Here is a 19,367-nt window from a genome sequence, read left to right on the forward strand (position 1 = left end):
CTGTGAGACATTGGAGCATGACCTGGCCGGCAGGAGATTTACTCTCCTCACTGACCAACGGTCGGTTGCCTTCATGTTTAATAACACACAGCGGGGCAAAATCAAAAACAACAAGATCTTGAGGTGGAGGATCGAGCTCTCCACCTATAATTACGAGATTTTGTATCGCCCGGGGAAGCTCAACGAGCCCCCTGATGCCCTAGCCCGCGGTACATGTGCCAGCACACAAGTGGACCGACTCCGGGCTCTCCACTATGACCTCTGCCACCCAGGGGTCACCCAGTTCTTCCATTTCATCAAGGCCCGCAAAATGCCCTACTCCATTGAGGAGGTCAGGACCATCGCCAGAGACTGCCAGGTCTGCGCAGAGTGCAAGCCGCACTTCTACCGGCCAGATCGAGCTCACCTGGTGAAGGCCTCCCGCCCCTTTGAGCGCCTCAGCATGAACTTCAAAGGGCCCCCCCTCGGTTGTCTCATTCACCCCTGCGCCACTCACCCTCCCTCCAGCGAACCTCACCATAGCCCCCGCCCCAGTATGATCCGTCCTCCCGCTAGTTCCACTCAGGGGTGACGAAGATGAGGACAACATGCTCCCGGAGTCGCAGGTGACCAAGTCGGCGCCCACATCACCACGAGGACTGAGGCGATCGCAGAGAAGGGTCAAGGCCCCCAACAGACTGAACTTGTAATGTTTTCCACCACCACCGCCGGACTCTTTTTTAACAGGGGGTGAATGTGGTAGTCGCCACTAATAGTATTACATGTATTACGGTATGGCCTGTACGGTGGAGGTACATAGGTAAATCCCTGCCTGCTGGCTCCGCCCAGTAGGCGGAGTATAAATGTGTGTGCTCGCCGGTGCTGCAGCCATTCTGGTTCCAGCTACAGGAGACGCAACATCTTTGCTCAATAAATCCTCGATTATTCCACTACTCTCGTCTTTGTGGTAATTGATAGTGCATCAATGGGTATCGTGTGGTGTGGTTGTGTTTGGGGCCAATGTGGTGTGGGTTACAGGGGCTGTCGATGCGCGCAACTGTAGTGATCCAACGATGATCATAATGGAGGTCATCAGTTCTGTCTTCATCTTGTCTTTTTGTTCCTTGTATCCTCGTATATTCCTGGGGGTGCAAGCCTTTATTTAATATTTTGTTTGTCTGTCTGTTTCTCCTGAATATCAATTTCCCATTAGAATTGTCACCATGTGTGACTCCCTCATTTTTTTTAAACCAACCATTTTGGAGACAAGGGGCGGGATTCTCCGCAATCGGCGTGATGTCCGCCGACCAGTGCCAAAAACGGCGCAAATCAGTCCGGCATCGCGCCGCCACAAAGGTGCGGAATTCTCCGCATCTTGGGGGGGCCGAGCCCTCACCTTGAGGGGCTAGGCCCGCACCAGAGTGATTTCCGCCCCGCCAGCTGGCGGGAAAGGCCTTTGGTGCCCCGTCAGCTGGCGCGGAAATGATTTTGTCGTGTGACGCATGCGCGGGAGCGTCAGCGGCCGCCCACGGCATCCCCGCGCATGCGCAGGGGAGGGGGTCTCTTCCGCCTCCGCCATAGTGAAGACCATGGCGAAGGCGGAAGAAAAAGAGTGCCCCCACGATACAGGCCCGCCCGCGGATAGGTGGGCCCCGATCGTGGGTCAGGCCACCGTGGGGGCACCCCCGGGGCCAGATCGCCCCGCGCCCCCCCCCAGGACCCTGGAGCCTGCCCACGCCGCCTTGTCCTGCCATTGAAAAGGAGGTCTAATCCACGCCGGCTGGCGAGGGTTAACAGCGGCGGGAGAATCGGCAGGGGTGGGCCCGCCGACCGGTGCGATTCCCGCCCCCGCCGAATCTCTGGTGGCGGAGAATTCGGGACACGACGGGGGCGGGTTTCACGCCAGCCCCCGGCGATTCTCCGACCTGGTGGGGGGTCGGAGAATCGCGCCCAAGACATCCGAAAAGAACGTCCGGTTAAAGTGCAGCTTGTGGTCGATGCGTTGAGTGGGAGGACAATTTCTCCGTCCAGCGCCGAGGTAGTTTTTGTAATAGCAGCAAATTTTGTTTCAACCAAGTGTGTTGAACATGTAAATAGCAGTTGGGGTTAGTGACCGAAGGGTCGCCAGAAACCAATGTTGAGGCAGAGACTGCGACAAAGAGCATTCTTTAAACAACACGCAAAAAAACACAGATCAGGGGAATCAAAGACCTGCCAGAGACAGAAATCAGTGATGGGAATATGAGCAGCGGCAGGGCAAGAATGGGTGACATTTTAATGAAACATCCGAGACCGGAAGAATAGAGTGTATCAAGAAATTCGAGAATGTAAACGATTATCAGGAAAATGGTGCAGCAGCACAACACTACATGGGACACAGTTCTCCTATTTGCACTTATGTTTATTAGGAACACAGTATCAAGTTCCACAGGTTTCACCCCCCCCACATCCTTGTGAACCGGGATGACCCATGAAAGGGCCATGAATATTTATTAGGACTTGATATGGCCAGCCCCACAGTCACCGCCCTCACCCACGAAAAAGCAGTCCAACAGGTAATGGAAAATGTTAAGGCAGCCCAGCTCGCTGCAGCTGTCCGACTAGGCGCTAGGAAAAAGCAGAGTAAGGCCTGCTTTAATAAAACAGTACACCCAGTGGAGTATACAGATGCTCAGCAGGTGATGATTTCCCGATATAACCCCAATTCATTCCTCTCTCCTAAATTTGCAGGACCCTACTCGATTTCGGATCATAAGTCCCTCGGTATATAAAATAACGTGTCCTAATGGAAAGTCAGGATGGTTTCACATCAACCAACTTAAGGTTTATGGAACCCAGTGCAGCCATTCACACCACGTCTCCCCGGCAATAGCAGACGACTACCCCCCCGCCCACTGACAACCTCCCCCAGCCAGGACAGCATGTCCACCCTCCCCCAGCCAGGACAGCATGTCCACCCTCCCCCAGCCAGGACAGCATGTCCACCCTCCCCCAGCCAGGACAGCATGTCCATCCTCCCCCAGCCAGGACAGCACGTCCACAGACCCGACCTTGTCCCCGCCCCCAGGAACGACTTTCCACCTTAAACTTGATTCGGATGCTAGCGACAGCGCTCCAGACATACTCAAAATCAACGACCAATGGCACAACCGCCCAGGCCCCAGTCGCTCCAGCCCCAGGAACCCCGACCAAGATATGTTTGGCCCCTCATACCCCCTTTCAGGGCCACAACAAGAGCCACCGCCCGACGATGGAAATTTTCCCTTTGCAGCTACCGCCACTTCTGACCAAAGAATTCGCCATTGGCACGGCGATAACTCTTGTCGATTGATACGGAACGACGATTCGGATCCCACGACGGCCCGCGCGGCCACGGCACGAAAACGCCAGACACAAGTTCCGTAGCTTTTTGATACGGAACCCTTAGGTGTCCAGATGATGAGAAAAAGGAGCCGATTGAGATTTACGGTGTCCTATTTTCAATCTGGGTGCTGCACTATGTATGCAATGGCTGCTAACTCGGCTGCCTGCGACCCTAAGTGTCCTGGTAATTTTAGCGATATCTCTTCTAATGCGTGTCCCTGTGCGTGTTCCACATATACACCACATCCTGTAATCCGTTTTCCATTATCAACAGTGGAGGAGCCATCTACATAAATATTTTAAGATTTATCCGTGGGCTGGGTTTTCTGCAGTCTGATGCCTGCCTTTGTGGGTAGCGATTTAGGAATAAAGGGTCCTGTGTTGTGCCTGGCTGCGATGATTTCACACTCATGTGGGGTTCCTCCATACTGCAAATTATCTGCTAAAAATGTGTGTGACTTTGTCCTTTTTACTGTGATGTCTCTTTCTTGTAACTGTAGGGTCCAGCACACTGCTCTCTGAACCGTCTGGCTAACTGAACCGTCCTTTAACCTACCATCTAACAGTAGTTGCGTTGGGGTGTGCTCGGTTAAAATCAATACGGGGTTGAGTCCTGTGATGTATTCGAAGTACTGAACAGCCCAAAAAACTGCGAGCTAGTGCCTTTAGCAGGCTGAAAATACTTGCTCCACTGGGTCCAAAACTCGTGAGGCATAGGCTACGGGTCCTAAACGATCGTGCCTTTCTTGGAGTAGTACGGCCGATAGGGTTCGGTAGGTGGTCGCTACTTCAATGGCATATGGGGAGTGTGGGTCTGGTACCTGCAAAGCGGGGGCTGTACCTAGGGTGCGTTTTAATGCATCAATGGCATCCGTATGATGTGGAAGCCATTCCCAAGGGGCGTTCTTTTTTAGTAGCTCGGAAAGTGGGCCTGCCTTGGTGGCGAAACCCGTCTATATGGTTCCTACAGTAACCAACCAGTCCTAAAAATGACCGTAGTGCAGTGACATTATGGGGCAAGGGCAATTTAACAATAGAATCAATCCGTTTTTGCTCTATCTCTCTTTTTCCGTGCGTGATGACTGTGCCTAAATAAAAGGCCTTTTCTTTTAGGATTTGGGCCTTTTTCGGGTTGACTTTACATCCAATTGAGTGTAGGAGACTTAATAGTTCGGAAAGAAGCAAAATGTGCTCTTCCTTGGTATCAGTTTGGAGGAGCAAGTCGTCCACAAACTGAATGAGGCATTCGGGTTGGGAAAATTTGGATAATCCATTTGCCAATTGTCGGTGGAAAATGGAGGGGGAGTTGTTGAAACCTTGCAGAAGGCAGGCCCACGTATATTGCTGTCCTTGGAACCTGAAGGCAAATTTATATTGGCAATTCTTTTCTAATGGAATGGACCAGAAGCCATTGCTAATATCCAGTACCGTAAAATACCTTGACTGTAGTCCCTGCTTCAGCAATGTCTCGGGACTCGTGACAATGGTGGGGGCTGCTAATGGGGTTTCTTTATTGAGTTCTCTGTAATCGATGGTCAGTCTCCATGGACCGTCTGGTTTCCTTACGGGCCAAATTGGGGCATTGTTTATTGAGGCTAAGGGCCGAATGACACCTTGGTCTAGCAAACTTTTTAAAAAAAAATTTGGAGTACCCAATTCAATTTTTTTTCAATTAAGGGACAATTTAGCATGGCCAATCCACCTATCTTGCACATTTTTGGGTTGTGGGGGCGAAACCCACGCAAACACCGGGAGAATGTGCAAACTCCACACGGGCAGTGACCCAGAACCGGGATCAAACCTGGGACCTCAGCGCCGTGAGGCCGCAGTGCTAACCCACTGCGCCATCGTGCTGTCCCTGGTCTAGCAAACTTTGAATTACTTTTACAATTTCTTCCTCAGCTTGCTGTGGGAAGCCGTATTGTTTCTGGGGCTTGGGATCGGGACCTGTAATGGCGACTGTTCCTGGAAGCTTTCCACAGTCATGCTTGTGCTGGGCTAAGGATGCTTTGTGTTTCCTTAGGACCTCTCTAATCGTCCTATATGTACTAATGGCTTGCGTATCAAACCAATAGTCGCCTACTGAGCAGATTCTGTGTTCATAGTCTCCTACTGTGAGCGTGGCGGGGGCTCTCGCTGTTCTAGCCATTTTCCAAATACACTTATTCACGGGGTCAAAGGATAGGTTGTGTGAACCCAGGAAGTCGATCCATAAAATATGTTCTGCTGTTCGGGGCAAATCTACTAAAACAATGGGATGCTTTGTATTAACGTTTCTGATTTGAATATCTACGGGGGCCGTAATATATCCCTGTTGGATAGGCCCTGTAAATCCGCTAAGAGTGATAGCGTCTGTAGTGCACCATTTATCTCGCTGAAACATTGTGGAGGAGTTTAAAGTGGTGCGGGACCCTCCTGTGTCCCAAAGAAACTCTACGTGGTGTCCCCGGACTGTGCCTGTGGCTACTGGTCTACCTGACTGGTCCCAGAGTGTGTCGCAGACCCACGTTGGGGAGTCCGAACACCGTCAATCTGTGCTACTTAAGGCAGAATTGTCTGGGCGGGCGCTAATACTGTGTCAAGGCCTGGCATTGTTCCTATCTGGGGCGTTCGCTTGCTGATTCCGTTGCTGGTTCGGGGGGGCATTGCATTCACGGGCGTAATGTCCCATGTGTCCACAATTATAGCACCCCTGTGCTCTGTGGTGCTGGCCGTCATGTCTACCTTCGTTTACCCATGCGGGGTCCTGATGTGTCCTTCCTGGATTCATGTTTGCTTCTGCTCTCTCCTGCTCTGCCTTTTTATGTAGGGATTGTTCCCAAGCTCTATAGAGTCTCTTCAGAACCCACACTTCGTTATGTGTGGCGTCTGAGGGGTCATAATTCGCACAGGCTTTTTGACCTGCTTCTGTGGCGTGGGAGACTAATATACGGGTCAATTTGGTTGTGTTTCCGACAGTTAAGTGTGCGCGGACTAAGTCTCCAAATACCGCTTTGAAGTGTATCCAAAGGCGACGTGCGTATGCAGTAGGATGCTCTCCCTTCTTTTGTCTGCAGCGATTTAGCCCTTCTACGGGATCTCCTCTGTATTAACCAATTGCATCTGAAATAGCTGCCTTCATCTCCTGGAGGCTTCCTCCCCCTACATTCTGTGGATCGGGTAATGCCGAACTAACGGATGGGTCAAAGCTCATCACTATAAGTTTCACTTCCTCCGGTTCGTCCAGACCGTACATAACTGTCTGTTGTCTTACTCGCTCAAAGAAATGGTGTGGGTCTGCTGTGGGTTGGAATGGTTCAATTTTGGAGCAGGATGGATAATGGGGTGGCGTACACGAAATCGGGTTCGTCGTCAATTGGTGACTTGCGCTGCGTGGTGACTGGATTCATGGGGTTGTGTGCTGCCTGTGCAGTCGGTGGTGCGGGTGCTTTCCTTTTCGGAGTTTGGGGAGCTCTGTTGTGATTTTCGGTATCTTCTACATACCTATAGGCAGTTTCATTGAGATCCTGCCAATCGGGGCCATCTTCCTGGTCTAAATTTGGTCGAAAGGTGTCTCTAAAACCATTTTGCACTGAGAGCAGTGACTGTAACCTTGAAATTTGCTGCCTGCATTTGGCGTAGTCTACTGAACTCTGCCTTTGTTCCATTGTGGAACTGTGGAGTGCTCGTAAAGCTGCCTTAATGTCTGCGCATTCCTTCTTTAACTGTTCTACCTGTTGCTCCGTCTCTTCTCTTACCAAGACTGCGCTTTGTGTACCTTGGTAGGCCTTATCGTATTGTGTCTGAAAGCTGCCTAGGTGGACTGAACAAGATTGGTGTGCCCGTTTGACATCAGCCATCTCCTTGTCTTTTGCTGCTAGCTGCTCTCGGAGTTGCTCAGTAACTTTTTCGCACTTGCTAACATTTCCCTCACTCTTCTCCTCTTTCTCCACAAGCTGTCTGCGGAGCGACCTCACAACCTCCTCTGTGCCTCGCAATTGTGCCAGACAGGACACGATTGCCATTGGCTTACGAACTTTCCCTAAACTCTTCTTGTGTATCTTGGTTAGATTGTCCCACCAAGTTTGTCCTATACTACCACCTGACTCTTCATTCGAACAAAACTCAGACCAAAGGGGCCATCCTTTCCCCTTTAAGTATTTCCTTAGTTCCTCTTCCCATATGAGACACTGCTCTGCTCTACTGGTCGCTGCGACCTAAGGTTCCTGTGGGTTCATAAGGCGTTCCATTGCCTTTGCTGCCATTTCTACTCCCATTTCTTTTCTGTGTCCTAAATCTGGGACGGGGAGAATAGGGCGGCGATGCAAACAGCGGGTATGGCCTAAGCTGCTTTCCGGTTCACAAAACTCCCGATACTTTTATGCAACAAAATCTAACGAGTTTACCTTATATCCCTGTTAGTACGCATGCAAATTACGACACACTTCCGAATCTTGGAGGTTTGATCAATACGGGTCTTACACTTGTGGTTTCTTTCACTTTTCCAATTGTGTTTCTAATTCAACGTTTTGTGGGTTCTCTCGTAGTGACAAAATCACTTCTAGGTCGAATCCCATCAGAGTCACCAATAACTGTTGCCAATTTGCGCCGGAGACGCCAATAAGGTTGCCCCTATTAATATTGAGTGATATTGCTTTTCAGAGTCGTCAGGTATCAGATGATACCACCACAAGGTTCAACCGGATATTGATCAAAGACCCAACAACCAGTCAGTTAGTTCAAGTTCAATAATGGTTTATTTACACACAAGGTTAACTCACACATGCAACATAAAAACACTACAAGCTAAATTACACCTAACACGACAACAACCTGTACCTAACTTTCAGGCACCCGGCTTTGGCAGAGGAACAAGGCCTTTGTTCGGATCTGGAGTGGCTGGGTCTGGAGAAGTAACTTTGGATCTGCTGGTCTCAGCTGTCTGGTAGCGATCATTGATCTTGAACTTGCTTCTGGTCGTGGTGCTGCAGTTGCCTTCAGGTAAAGGCCGGGCCGAAGAGTGCCGGTGTGCCAGGGCCAAAAGAGATCGAACACATGGCAGTGTCTCTTTTTATCCTTTGGTGTTTCCGGCTCTTTTGGGCGGTCCTTAGCTTTGGACCCAATAATTCGGAAGGCTTTGATTACTGCCTTCGATTTGAGCCAATAAAGGGGCGGGTGCCTTGATGGCTGGGCATGTCCTGAGCGGTCATTGACCTTGGCTGTTTGGGCTTCCTGGGTGAAGGGAGTGGCGCCGATGTGTCTGGAATTGTATCTGATACCTGAGTATCAGTCCTTTGTCCTGGGGAAATGGGTCATTAGAATGCAAATCAGCTAGGGGTTTCGATACAGTCTGGTTCTCTGTTAGCAAATATACATTTAGGCTCTGAGTTTGCCTGAATCCTGTATTGGCCATATTTCCCTTGAGTCTTTGCAAGTATCCATGTTTCCTTTGTAAGTGGCCATTCCAGATGGCTACACCATGTCAGCTGGTAACTTAAATTTAGTTAATTAGCTAAATTTGTTGACATGTTGATATCAGAAATCATGGGTGTGATTTTACGAACTTCCCACCAGCAGGATTTTCGTGTCCCGTCAAAGTTGACCCCCTGACGTGAGTTCCCCAGCGGCGGGATGTGCGAGCCATGAAAATTGCCTTAGATTTCGAGGGGACCAGCAGCCAATGGCAAGCTGCTTCCACCATCGGAAAACAAGCCCACCCACCCCCTGCCCCATAACCCCACCCACCTGCACATTTTTGGTTTCTAAAGAGAAATTTAGCATGGCAAGTTCACCTAACCTGCACATCTTTGGACTGTGGGAGGAAACTCCGGAGCACCCGGAGAAAACCCACGCAGACACTGGGAGAACGTGCAAACTCCACATAGTCACCCAAGGTCACAGTCAGTCCTGGGCCCGAGACACTGTGAGGCTGCAGTGCTAACCATTGTGCTACTGTGCTGTGTATTATGCAACTGTTCCCCTACAAGTGTCAGCATGTTTGGGAGAGGATCTGGAAATATCACACACAATGTACCTTGCAGTGTATCTAATGACTTAGGTGTGGTTTCTCTGTTTTTGTTTTTGTGAGAAGGGAATGTTTTCTGGGGTTTTCATTTGTCAGCCATCTAAGAAGAATGTGCAATTCTCAGCATTGTACCGCGATGTGTAACTGGTTTCTTATTAACATTTGTTTTGATTTTCCCTAACATTCTTCAGAATGTATTAACTCCTTCCCATTCAGTTCCAGCGTCTCCTTTTTAAAAAAAATTTCGATTACCCAATTATTTTTTCCAATTAAAGGGTAATTTTAGTGTGGCCAATCCACCTACTCTGCACATTTCTGGGTTGTGGGGGCGAAACCCACGCAGTCACGGGGAGAATGTGCAAACTCCACACGGACAGTGACCCAGAGCCGGGATCGAACCTGTGACCTCAGTGCCGTGAGGCAGCTGTGCTAACCACTAGGCCACCGTGCTGCCCCCAGAGTCTCCTTTTTTAACATTCGTACATGAACTAATACCAGACTATTTAAAAACAGACTAGATTGGGGAGAGTTATAGAACAAAGAGATCTAGGAATACAGGTTCATAGCTCCTTGAAGGTGGAGTCGCAGGTGGACAGGGTGGTGAAGAAGGCATCCGGCATGCTTGGTTTCATTGGTCAGAACATTGAATACAGGAGTTGGGACGTATTGTTGAAGTTGTACAAGACATTGGTACGGCCACACTTGGAATACTGTGTGCAGTTCTGGTCACCCTATTATAGAAAGGATATTATTAAACTAGAAAGAGTGCAGAAAAGATTTACTAGGATGTTGCCGGGACTTGATGGTTTGAGTTATAAGGAGAGGCTGGATAGACTGGGACTTTTTTCCCTGGAGCGTAGGAGGCTTAGGGGTGATCTTATAGAGGTCTATAAAATAATAAGGGGCATAGATAAGGTAGATAGTCAACATCTTTTCCCAAAGGTAGGGGAGTCTAAAACTAGAGGGCATAGGTTTAAGGTGAGAGGGGAGAGATTCAGAAGGGCCCAGAGGGGCAATTTCTTCACTCAGAGGGTAGTGAGTGTCTGGAATGGGCTGCCAGAGGTAGTAGTAGAGGCGGGTACAATTGTGTCTTTTAAAAAGCATTTAGATAGTTACATGGATAAGATGGGTATAGAGGGTTATGGGCCAAGTGCGGGCAACTGGGACTAGCTTAATGGTAAAAACTGGGCGGCATGGACTGGTTGGGCCGAAGGGCCTGTTTCCATGCTGTAAACTTCTATGATTCTATGATTGAGTTCTGACAGGATTCACAACCGAAATGTCAGCTTGTCTGTCCTCACGAATGTTGCCTAAGTTTCTGAATATTTCCAGCATTTTCTTCCTGGGTCAGATTGAGCTGTTTATCTCAGTCAGGAGGCGGATTCTCCGTTGCCCGGCACCGATATTGTAATCGCCAATTGGGTGGAGAATCCCTTCCGATGCCCAAATCGGGGGCGACGTCGATTTGACGCTGATTTTCGAGTCTCTACCCCCTCCGAAATGGCATAATCGTGTCGTGCGGCGCACGCCATTGGAAAGGCATTGGCGCGATTGACCTGTGGTCTGAGCGGTTGGGAACCTGGCATGGCGGACTGTGTCCAGCGCCAGCACAGTCAGCCGGGAGCCGTGCCGCTGGCCAGGGTGGCTTCCACGAGGGCTGGGGGGGATTGCTGGGGGGTGGCCGGGGGTGGCCTGTGGGGCCGTATGGCGCGACGACTGCAGGTCGTTGCCGTGAGCATTCATGGCCACGGACCCGGCCATTCTCTGGCCATTTTATTCACTGGAGCCTGTCATAATATACACCAGTATATCGTGGTGCAGACACACACACACACTGATGGACACACAGTGGGACCAATCAACACACACAACACCGCAGCCAATCACCAGTGAGAGCACATGCACTATAAAGACAGGGGGCATCAGAGTTCCCGCTCATTCGAGTAGCAGCTAGCTAGGAGCACAGAGCTCACAGCCTGCAACACAGACATTCACCATGTGCTGAGTGCATCAACTGGTTAGGACAAGGCAAAGGTCTTTAGTTAAAGCTGGTATCGTATTTACCCACAGTTCAAGTATGTTTAAATAGTTAACCTTTTAATAAAATAGTGTTGCACTACTTCAAGTGTTGGTGACCTGTATGTGATCCAGAACACCCAACACATCAGAGCCGGGAGTTTTACCCGGCGCCGCTGCTTGCCTCTCTATGGCCCCTCACTTAGTCGCTGAAATGGAGAATCCAGCCCAGTGTCTCTCTCTCTTTCCACCCCCTTCTCCATTCTCACTGTAACTCTTCACCCATATCTATAGGAGGCCTTTGAAATGCACAACGTTGGCGCTTAGCCGTTACTATGCAGCCCAAGTGCTGAAAATATGTCACAAAAGCATCAAGTGTTGGAAAAACTGCTAGGCAACATCACTACATATTTTTAATTTTAAAAAATAAATTTAAAGTACCCAATTCTTTTTTTCCCAATTAAGGGGCAATTTAGTGTGGCCAATCCACCTACCCTGCACATCTTGGTGTTGTGGAGGGTGAGAACCACGTTGACATGGGGAGATCTCTTCATATTTAACTTGAAACGTTACCTCTGTTTCTCCCTCCACATTTGCTGAAATTTTCCAACACTTGCTGTTTAATTTCATGTTTCCAGCATCTGCACTACTTTCCTTTTATTTTAGTGCTAATACTATGTCCTTTCCTCTCCCTCATATACTTCAATCTCTCTGAGCAAGTTCCAGTTTCATTGGATCAGGGAGAGTAGAGCGAGGAGTTTAGGCACGCAGCCCATCCGTTAACATTCAGATTAACTATCCAGTTTTCAAAAAGATTCCTCCAGCTTCACTGAGCTCTTTATTCTCTTCAGCCCGACTAAGGAAGAAGTGATCATATGTCGCAATTTATCAGGAGACTAGAATCATTTAAAAAAATTTTGGAAAGCATTACCCGACTGAAACCAGGAAGCACGCGTCACCCTCAGGTATTGATGCAATCACCCAGCATCAGTTTCAGGAACATTCTTAGTTACAGTGGACTGTTTTGAATTCCAATAGTTTCAATGCAGAAATGTCACAGAGTCTCGGTTTTGTCAACCACAAGGAGTCCAAAGTGAGTTTAGTGAAAAGCAATTTTGGTTTATTGTAAATGAAAGGTATTTACAATATACATCAGATCCCAGCTGGCTCTGTCTGTTGGTTCCACCCTTGACTGACGTAATATAGAACTCATCCATGCTCAATCTCGGCTCCCCGCCTCCTTAGCGGGAGGCTCATAATCGGCGAGACCCACAGGGATGGTGATTATTCCCACCCCATCAGTCTTGTGAGGGTTATAACACCCGGTTACCCGCACTCCATTTGTTCCAATAGAAATAGTGTTCTGGATTGTCTTGTTTTTGCCTGTTGCCATAAACCTGGCCCAAAATACTGGTTTGAGACCCCCATCAGTTAATGACAGTCAAGCACCACCAACCAAGAAAAATGCAGCAATTCTATTGTGGCCCAGTTGGTACCACTCCACTTCTAAGCCAGAATGTTGATGGGTTCAACTACCACTCTGGAGACTTGAACACAAAAAACTTCAGTACACCGCTGTATTGTGTCAGACATGTGATACATTTTCTGGTCCCGCCCGCTGCAGGAATCGTAATGGGCAGGATGGAAAATTTGGCAGACCATTTAAAGGTCAATTGACCTCGGGCAAGACTAGTCTCGGGGAGGGCACTACCGAAAATTTCTACCCATGGTCTTTTAACCCCATGTGCTCTCTCAGGTGGATGCAAAAGGTACCATGGCACTATTTGCCAAGTAGAATTGGGATGTTATTCACTGTCTGAGCAAAGGTCTAAACCTGAATCAACGGCATGAAAGATGGATTATCTGATCATTATCAGAATGCTGTTTGCTTGATGTGCGAAAATGGCTCCCATGTTTCCTATATTACAATGGTGACTACACTTCAAAAATACTTCAAAGCCACTAGCTGCTTTGAAATTCCCTGAGTTGTAAAAGGCATTGTTTAAATACAAATCTTTCCATTTTCTTTTTTAAAATAAATTAAGAGTACCAAATTCATTTTTTCCAATTAAGGGGCAATTTAGCGTTTGCAATCCACCTATCCTGCACATCTTTGTGTTGTGGGGGCGAAACCCACGCAAACACGGGGAGAATGTGCAAATTCCATAGTTACCCAGAGCCAAGATCGAACCTGGGACCTCGGTGCCGTGAGACTGCAGTGCTAACCACTGTGCCACTGTGCTGCCCAAATTGATCTATCCTCAATCCTGTTAATGTGGCCACAGGGCTCCAAGAATCAGATGGAGACTTTATACATAAGGCATTGATTATGTCAAGACCATAGGTAAACTATGTAATGGCACCCAATATCCAGTCCTCTCCCAAAAAGGCAGCAGGAACCACCCACCGCTGCCCCATGGATGAACATTACTTTCTGACAATCTCTGGGAATGGCCATAGCAAAGGCCAAAGGGGCTGGTTTAGCACACTGGGCTAAATCGCTGGCTTTTAAAGCAGACCAAGGCAGGCCAGCAGCACGGTTCAATTCCCGTACCAGCCTCCCCGAACAGGCGCTGGAATGTGGCGACTAGGGGCTTTTCACAGTAACTTCATTTGAAGGCTACTTGTGATAATAAGTGATTTTCATTTTCCACTTTCAAAGACAGGGAAATGGGAGAGTTTGCCAGGGGGATTCCAACACCTTGCTATTGGCAAACAGGTGGTAGGAAAGGGGGAAAAAAGGACATATTTTACATTGTGAAATTCCAGGTCAGGTCAGGCCCAATTTGTGTAGTTTAGGAGAGGAAAATCTGTTGATGTTTTCCTTTCTTTGCCTCAGCTCTCAGTTCTGTAGTCTCTGGTATAACTGAATCATTTACTACAGTACAGTATCCCCTCACTGAGGGATTACTGTTTTCTCTCAGTGTGTCTCTCACTCTAATTTTTCTATCCTTTTCACAGATAAACATTAAGGACATGGCTGTCAGACATGGAGTCAGACAAGTGCTAATGGCTTCCAGTGAAGGCAGAGAGGGGAGAAAACTGTAAACAAATAAATGTTAATGAGAAAAGAAATCTGCTATTCATAGCACGATGGTGATACTAACATCATTTCCTGATGACTAACGAATGAAACCTCCGTAGCAGCCAATAAAGAAAGAGTAGAACCAGAAAAACCAGCATTTTAATCACATGGCATTTTAGGAACTGACGCATCCCATTTCTTTTATTCTTTCACAGACTCATATACATATGATTCTCTCTTTCACAGAGACGCTGTACTCTCACACCAACAGTTTCTCTAAGATACGGCAAAGTTCAGCGCCGAAGACCTGGGTTCGATCCCGGCCACGGGTCACTGTGGAGTTTGCACATTCTCCCCATGTCTACGTGGGTCTCACCCCCACAATCCAAAGATGTGCAGGATAGGGGGATTGGCCACGCTAAATTGCCCCTTAATTGGGAAAAAAATTAATTGGGTACTTTAAATTTATTTTTAAACAGGTACAGCAAAGCTGCTTTAGACCTCGTGGAACTGCCCCTCAGACTTTCACCATCTCTCTAATGGCTACAGACTATCTGAATGGTCACACCAACAGCTTCCCTCCAACCCCGTACAACTTTCTGCACACTCACTCCAGCATCTTCTCCTCTACCCAAGCCTAGCAATGAGCAGGTTCTCTTTCTATCAGTTTCAAGATGAGACATTAGAATGAGTCAGCACTCCATTATAAGATCAGTAATCTGATAGCAAACATATGCACGGCTCTGGGACACATGCTAATTGTTATTACTTATTTCTCAGACTTGGAGGCGTAGACTATTAGAATCAGTGAATCTCTGGGTGGCATGTGGCACGGTGATTAGCACTGGGACTGCGGCGCTGAGGACCCGGGTTCGAATCCTGGCCCTGGGTCACTGTCCGTGTGGAGTTTGCACAGTCTCCCCATGTCTGCGTGGGTTTGGATTGGATTGGATTGGATTTGTTTATTGTCACGTGTACCGAGGTACAGTGAAAAGTATTTTTCTGCGAGCAGCTCAACAGATCATTAAGTACATGAGAAGAAAAGGGAATAAAAGAAAATACATGATAGGGCAACACAACATATACAATGTAACTACATAAGCACTGGCATCGGATGAAGCATACAGGGTGTTGTGTTCAAGAAATCAGTCCATAAGAGGGTCATTTAGGAGTCTGGTGACAGTGGGGAAGAAGCTGTTTTTGAGTCTGTTCGTGCATGTTCTCAGACTTCTGTATCTCCTGCCCGATGGAAGAAGTTGGAAGAGTGAGTAAGCCGGGTGGGAGGGATCTTTGATTATACTGCCCGCTTTCCCCAGGCAGCGGGAGGTGTAGATAGAGTCAATGGATGGGAGGCAGGTACGATTGATGGACTGGGCGGTGTTCACGACTCTCTGAAGTAACTTGCGGTCCTGGGCCGAGCAGTTGCCATACCAGGCTGTGATGCTGCCTGATAGGATGCTTTCTGTGGTGCATCTGTAAAAGTTGGTAAGAGTCAATGTGGACATGCCGAATTTCCTTAGTTTCCTGAGGAAGTATAGGCGCTGTTGTGCTTTCTTGGTGGTAGCGTCGACGTGGGTGGACCAGGACAGATTTTTGGAGATGTGCACCCCTAGGAATTTGAAACTGCTAACCATCTCCACCTCGGCCCCTTTGATGCTGACAGGGGTGTGTACAGTACTTTGCTTCCTGAAGTCAATTACCAGCTCTTTAGTTTTGCTGGCATTGAGGGAGAGATTGTTGTCGCTACACCACTCCACTAGGTTCTCTATCTCTCTCCTGTATTCGGACTCATCGTTATTCGAGATCCGGCCCACTATGGTCGTATTGTCAGCAAACCTGTAGATGGAGTTGGAACCAAGTTTTGCCACGCAGTCGTGTGTGTACAGGGAGTAGAGTAGGGGGCTAAGTACGCAGCCTTGTGGGGTGCCGGTGTTGAGGACTATTGTGGAGGAGGTGTTGTTGTTCATTCTTACTGATTGTGGTCTGTTGGTCAGAAAATCGAGGATCCGGTTGCAGAGTGGGGAGCCAACTCCTAGGTTTTGGAGCTTTGATATGAGCTTGGCTGGGATTATGGTGTTGAAGGCGGAGCTGTAGTCAATAAATAGGAGTCTAATGTAGGAGTCCTTGTTTCCGAGATGCTCTAGGGAGGAGTGTAGGGCCAGGGAAATGGTGTCTGATGTGGACCGGTTGCAGCGGTATGCGAATTGCAGTGGATCAAGGCGTTCTGGGAGTATGGAGGTGATGCGCTTCATGATCAACCTCTCGATGCACTTCATTACGACTGATGTCAGGGCCACTGGTCGGTAGACATTGAGGCACGTTGCCTGGTTCTTCTTTGGTACCGGTATGATGATGGTCTTCTTGAAGCAGGTGGGGACCTCAGAGTGGAGTAGGGACAGGTTAAAGATGTCCGTGAATACCCCTGCCAGCTGGTCTGCGCAGGCTCTGAGTGCACGACCAGGGATCCCGTCTGGGCCCGCCGCCTTCTGAGGGTTCACTTTCAGGAAGGCCGATCTGACTTTGGAAGCTGTGATGGTGGGTATGGGTGAATTATGGGCTGCTGGGGCACTCGCCAGCGGATTATTGGTTACCTGCTCGAACCGAGCATAGAATGCATTGAGTTCATTGGGGAGGGGTGCGCTGCTGCCAGAGATACTGCTCGGCTTCGTTTTGTAGCCCGTTATGTTGTTTAGTCCTTGCCACAACCGCCGAGAGTCTGTCTGTGACTCTAGCGTGGTTTGATATTCTCTCTTGGCATTCCGGATGGCTTTGCGGAGGTCGTACCTGGATTTCTTGTATAGGTCAGGGTCGTCTGCCTTGAACGCCTCAGATCTGTCCTTCAGTAGGGAGTCAATCTCGCGATTGAGCCATGGTTTCCGGTTGGGGAATGCACGTACTGCTTTCTTTGGCACGCAGTCGTCCACACATTTGCTTCACCCCCACAACCCAAAGATGTGCAGGTTAGGTGGATTAGCCACGCTAAATTGGCCCTTAATTTAAAAAAAAAGAATCATAGAATCTCTACAGTGCAGAAGGAGGCCATTCAGTCCATCGAGTCTGCATCGAGCATCGACCCTCTGAAAGAACACCCTACCCAGGCCCACCCCACTGCCCTATCCCCGTAACCTACCTAACTGTACATCCATGGATACTAAGGGGCACTTTAGCATGGCCAATCCATCTAGCCTGCACATCTTTGGACTTTGGGAGGAAACCGGAGCACCTGGAGGCAGGAAACTCATGCAGACATGGAGCGAAAGTGCAAACTCCACACAATCCTGCATATTCCAAGTGCTCTGCAATACAATGTCATAATATGTAGGGTGGTCCTGACTGGACAAATAGCAGCAAATTCACAGTGTTCTATGCTGATTTTAGCTGCTTAAGCTCAATAGCTCTGCATACACTTATAGGATCCTAAACTTTAGCTCCTGCTCATCTCCATTGAAGCTCTCTTGTGCAAAATATATCTCTATGGGTTAAAAATGTAAACTTGATATCTACCAAATAGAAACCTTGCTCTCTTTTTCTCATTACTCTGAAAAAGAGTCATATGGACTCAAAACGTTGTGGGTTATTCTCCACCTTCCCAGGCACATGTTCCTCAGTGGCACACCGTCGCCGGCAGCAGACCTTTCCGTTCCTGCTGCCGGCCAATGGGATTTCCCATTGTGGCCACCCCACGCCCCTGGGAAATGCACAGGCAGGTGAAGTGTTGGGTACTCTGCTACACAGATGAACCAACACGGTTGCGAATGGTACAACGCAGTTTTATTTCAAATATCTATTTACACTGGTAAACTGTTAACTGAGGTTCGATCATGACACTTGATTCTGTGGACCTATTCCTAATTCTATCTTGTAGGGCACTCAGCACATGGTGGATGTCTGAGTGGCTGGCAATGAGCTCTGTGCCCTGAGCCGTCTCCTGCTCGAGTGCCCAGGAAGTGTCATGTTCCCTGTTTTGTAGTGTGTATGCTCTTGCCCGTGATTGGCTGTTGTGTTGTGTGTGTTGATTGGTCTGTTGATCTGTCCATCAGTATGTATGTATGTATGTGCTATGATGTTTGCCTGAATATCATGACATCCCCCCTTTTTTACAAGATCATGTGACTACGTGGTCATAAATAGAGATGTGTACTGAGTGTAGCTAAATGTGTGTGTGTGCAATATTTACAGCATGTACATGGGGCTAATCTATATACAAGGGGCGATGTCGGGTGCGACATAACAACGAGGTTGTACCATAAACAAAGAACGGGGAAATGTTGAACGATAAAACGAATTCCTGTAACGATAAGAACATAAACATATTAACACAGTGGTATTATGAGCTCAATGTACAAGCAGTCTCATAAGTCCAGTCTAATAGGTGGGCGATGAATTCGGGTTGACCGCCTCAAGGATAGGTCTAGAACCACCGGCTGAGGAATGGGCCTGGCCACGGGCGACGACGGAAGGGGCATGGTGGCAGGCAGCTCCACAAAGTCGATATCAGGAACAACAGGAGGGCGCGGTGTCGGTGTAAGGTCCCGTAGCGAGTGTGGAAGTAGGCGAAGAGCCCGGCGATTGCGCCTACGAATGGATCCATCAGGCATGCGAACCAGGAACGAACGGGGAGCCACGCGTCGGAGAACTTCGGCAGGTGCTGACCAGCCACCTTCTGGTAGGTGGATGCGGACTTCGTCTCCAGTGGCCAGGGCGGGAAGATCATTTGCCCGTGTATCATATGCCCTCTTCTGGCGACCGCGCTGCAGTTGCATTCTGTGTAGTACCGGAGCATGGTTGGTTGTGGGTGCCAGAATGGAAGGCACAGTGGTCCTGAGGGCGCGACCCATCAACAGCTGGGCTGGTGAGAGGCCAGTGGCTAGTGGGGCCGAGCGATAGGCCAGCAGGGCTAGGCAGAAATCCGATCCGGCAGCAGCAGCCTTGCAGAGGAGCCGCTTGACAATGTGAACGCCCTTCTCCGCCCTGCCATTG

The 19,367-nt window shown here is 48.8% G+C and overlaps 1 long non-coding RNA gene across 1 annotated transcript in view; it reads left to right on the plus strand.

The window, feature by feature from the left end:
• Positions 1 to 14,437, plus strand: part of LOC140387254 (uncharacterized) — a 44,056-nt gene extending 29,619 nt beyond the window's left edge. Inside the window, exon 2 of the long non-coding RNA XR_011933809.1 lies at positions 14,324 to 14,437. This is a non-coding gene — a long non-coding RNA (uncharacterized lncRNA). The remainder of the gene's footprint in view (positions 1 to 14,323) is intronic.
• Positions 14,438 to 19,367: the final 4,930 nt, after the last annotated feature.

Source organism: Scyliorhinus torazame, chromosome 12, assembly GCF_047496885.1.
Source record: "Scyliorhinus torazame isolate Kashiwa2021f chromosome 12, sScyTor2.1, whole genome shotgun sequence".
Classification (NCBI taxonomy): domain Eukaryota; kingdom Metazoa; phylum Chordata; class Chondrichthyes; order Carcharhiniformes; family Scyliorhinidae; genus Scyliorhinus; species Scyliorhinus torazame.